Raw genomic sequence first — 4,684 nt, forward strand, 5'->3', positions numbered from 1 at the left:
TTTTTGGGAGAGAGACATCACTAGTGAACATCATGTGACTCAGGTCCATATCACCACCATTGCTTACACCTCCACCATTTACTGCTTTCATTTACTTTTCCGTTGCAATCACTATCACTATTCCCGCTTGTGTTTTGATCCTTTGCAAACTACAAGACCGAAGAGATTGACAACCTCCCTGTACTCGTTGGGAGCAAAGTTATTTGTTGGGTGTGCAGGTCCACGTCTTCTGCTAGCTCCAGAGCAGCGGACACCTACTTGTTGATCCTCGGAGTCCTCCTGGTTCGATAAACCTTACAGTCTCTGTGTAAGGGAAACTTGCTGCTGACTACATATCCATCTTCCACTTGGGGTAATCAACGAGGGGCGAGAAGTATATTCATCAAGTCGTCATCAAGCAAGTTTCTGGCGCCATTGCCGGGGACTCCAGCCTTCGAGATAGGGGAGTTGCACGCTATCTTTTACCTTTTCTTTTTTAGTCTTGTTAGTTTGCTTTCTAGTTTTTGCCTTAGAGTCTTATACCAAAAACCAAAAAAAAATTAGTTGATTTGCTTTTAGTTGTCCTTTCTGCTTAGTCCAGCATGTTAGGGTTTGATGCTTTTGAGGGAATCTAAGGTCCTAGATTTCCATCAAAGGAATGGAAAAAATATTAAGGAGGCTTGGGATAGAATATTTGAAGCACATAAAAGAATTATGCCTTGGATACCTATGAAAATTGTTCTTAGAATTTTTTATCATGGTCTTCTTATTTGGTGTAAACACTCTCTTGATATTATAGCTAAAGGAGATTTTTTACAGTGTGATGAGGCTAGAGCTCTTGATATTATACATGGTCTATCTAAACACCTTGATTATGGTCGTGGATTTGATACTATCATAGATAGACTTGCTGCCATTGAAAGAAGGATAGATGCTCTATACTTAAGAGAAAGAGAGAAACCCATGGTTGATAAGAAAAAGATTTTGAAAATAGATGATGACTGGGAGCCTTTTGTTAGAATTAGCATCTCTAACCAAGACTTACTTGCTTATTGTGATATTGGATCCATGGTTTCTACAATGCCAAAAGTTGTTTATGGTTCTCTAAGATTTTTAAACTTAGACAACTTTTCATCTTATCATGAACATGCTAATTGGGATATTTCTAAAATCCACGGAAAGGTAAAAGATGTCCAAGTTATATTCTCTAAAAGGAATGCAACGGTTGATTTCTTCATCATAAAGCCAAACCAAGGAAACATAGTGCTTGGAAGGGGCTTTCTCCGAGCCATGGAAGGCTTCATTTATATAGGTAAAGGACACATACACTTACGTGGGAAAGCGAAAGGTACGTACTTGTTCCCTAGGAAAAATAAGGATGAACATGTTGAGGATCCGTTTGAAGGTTTTGATGATTCCAATGACTTTCGTGAATTTTGATCCTCCTTTTTGTGTCATGCCTAGCTCAAAGGCATAAAATAAATCGCTTGTTAGGAGGTAACCCAATTTGTTTTTACTTTCAGTTTATTGGTCTTGATGCTTGTTACTACTGTAGCAACATCATTGTATCTTTATTTTCAAGCTTTGTGCCAAGTTTTGGCCTCCGATTGCAAGAAAGTTCAAAAGTTGTGACATGTTGTCCAGAAACAGATTTTGTCTGCTTGATGCGCCAAAAATCACCAGATCATCTTTTTGATCTCAACTTTTTTGTCAATATGCTCTATATAATTTTCTTTCTGGCATGTGTTCCGATTTTTTTGATTTGAGTTACAGAAGTGCCCTGAAAAAATTATTTACTACCTGATGTTCTGTTTTTCACACATTCTGCCACGTTTTGTGTTTTCATTATTTTGCAAATCTTAAGCTTGCATTTCCTTTGGAAAAACCTTTTGGTAATCATGAGAAACAATAGATTTTCATGAAAAATCTTTATTTCCAGTAGGAATAAATTATTTTATTATGGGTACTAACCACTCTAATCAGCTTATGATGACTTTCGTATCAAGGGAGTTTTCAAGTATGCGATGAAAGATGATGAAAGAAGATCCAGGAGTGTCAAGCGCTCAAGCTTGGCGATGCTCCCATGCACCCCAAGAAATATTCAAGGAGGCTCAAGCGTCTAAGCTTGGGGATGCCCGTGCATCCCCTTCTCTATCAAGAATCATCAGTTCGTCCATCTCCATGCTATATTTTTATCACATCATATGTTATGTGCTATGCTTGGAGCGTCCCGCTCTTTACTTTTTAGTTTGTTTTAGTTTTGTTTGATGTTCATAACAAGTCGGAACCTAGCCTTCCTTGTTTGGGAGAGAAACACGCTCCATTCCACTCTAGAACACAACAGAGGTTTTCATGCTTATCTTTTTATGTGGTCTTTATCTTTTCATACCTGTTGTCATGCTTATGTCTTAGTTTTCATGCTATATCTTTTTAAGAGCTTTTATTTAGGTTGCTTTTGGAACTCTCTTGAGTTTTCATGCTTATCTTGTTTAGAGAGTTGTCTTGTTGCACTGAGTTGTGTGTCTTGCATGAGTAGGTAACTGAGGTTGCTATTTAAGTATAGCAGTAACTTGCAATAGTTTTGACGTATCGATTTGAGTAATGTTTAGACTATTGGTTCCAAGAGCTTGAGCCTATTAGTGATAGGTGTCGTATTTTGGGAAATCCATGTGTTTTTCAAAAACTAAAAATTAGTTGAGAACTCTAGCTACTAGATTGATCGCTAACCTCTGGAGGGGTTGGAATATACAGAGTACCCTCACGTTACCATGGGTCGAGGATGCGCAAGGATAACCAAACCCCCGAACACTCCTCCTTGGGGTACTTGTCTCTTTGTGAATTTCCTAACTAGATAGAGAGTTACGAATAATAAGTGTATGAGTTCTTTAGACTAATGTGAGTATTCGATTGTTGGCGCTTCCACCATCCATATTTTGCTAGCCTCTTCGGTACAGTGCATTGCCTTTCTCATCTTGAGAGTTGGTGCAAACTTCGCCGGTGCATCCAAACCCTTGGCATGATACGCTCTGTCATCATAAGCCTCATTATATCTTTCCTCAAAACAGCCACCATACCTACCGAAAAGGCATTTCCATAGCCTTTCCGAGATACATTGCCATGCAACATCCACCATCTCATAACTTGATCTTCATGTCATACATGCTTTTGCTTGATCGAGGAGTTGCATGTTAGTTGGGCCTTGCCCTTATTATTGCTACACGACGCGCTAGTTTCATTGCATATCCTGCTACACTAGCACACGCATACATTTGCATACATCATGATAGTTTTCATTTGTCTTTATGTGAGTACTTCTTATAAAGTGTGAAGATCTTATTTTTATTCTTGTAAAACATAGAGTGTTGCACTTAAGTGAGGAAAATATCACAAAGAGGACAAATTAAAAGATCCCAAAGAGGACAAATGAAAAGATTCCAAAGAGGACAAATGAGAGATAAAAATAAAGAACCAAAGGGGCCAGAAAAAAAAGAAAAAGAAAAAAAGAGAGAAGGGGGCAACACTACTATTCCTTTTGAAAGATCCACACTCGTACTCCATTGTTATATTTGTACTCCATAGAGATTATCATTCATGCATAGCTATGTGGGGACCCTTACACTATAGAACTTGGCTTGTATATTCCAATGATGAGCCTCCTCAAATGAGCTCTAGGTCTTCATGAGCAAGCAAGTTGGAAGCAGCCCCACTAGTTCCATTGGAGCGCTTACCTTAGCTCATATGTGCATCCCTTGCATGGCAATCCCTACTCCTCACATCATATCTATCATTTGGCTTTCTCTCGCCTATGGTTATCCTCATTGATGTGATCCTTCACACCTTTTTATCTTCCTTCCCCATCATTATTCCCTTTGCCATCCTAAGTGCCAACATATCTTGCTTGCGCTCATCCGTTGCATGAGTGCTCAAAATCGAAACGGAGAGGATCATTTTGACTTGTGCCTGACTAGTGTTCTGGGGATGAGTCAAAATAAGATTCTGAGGGAGGCCAAGTGTGAAGTTTAGTAGATTTAGTTCTCAATTAAAATATTTTTATACTCTCAACCCATCTCCCACTTCTTGCACGCAAACACCATTTGGAGACATTCGAGTCACGGACAGCGAAAGCTCTTGCACCTTTATGTTCTTACTCTGCTAATTTCAATACTAAATATAGACTCTTGCTTGTTATTGTCTTGACTTGAATTGCATATCGTACTTTCTTTACTTTTAAGTTCTTATATGTGTGTTAGCATGTCACCATAGAAATTATTTGTGTTATCATTTACCTACTCGAGGACGAGCAGGTATTAAGCTTGGGGATGTTGATACGTCCCAAACGTATCCATGATCTTTTGGGTGACATTGTTATATGTTTGGCTACACTTCTATATCTTTTTACACATATTTGGACTAACCTACTAACTCAGTGCACCCAGTGCGAGTTTCTGTCTGCTAATGTGTTTTTGCAGGGGCTTTTACCCAAATTTCCACAGCCCCAAAAATCCCGAGAAAAATATATAAAAATCAGCTTGACGGTAGCTTCCAGATCACCAAAGATGGGCTAGAGGGGAGCCAGGGGCTGCTGTTGGGGATATTATCTGGAACGTGACCCGCCCTAGTTGGGCCGGGTCACCAAGTGGGTGACTCATCCTTCGGCGATTCAAGCTTTGGCCCGACAGGCCCGGGAGCTGGATGGCGGTTCAAG

Source organism: Hordeum vulgare, chromosome 5H, assembly GCF_904849725.1.
Source record: "Hordeum vulgare subsp. vulgare chromosome 5H, MorexV3_pseudomolecules_assembly, whole genome shotgun sequence".
In the NCBI taxonomy this organism is placed as follows: domain Eukaryota; kingdom Viridiplantae; phylum Streptophyta; class Magnoliopsida; order Poales; family Poaceae; genus Hordeum; species Hordeum vulgare.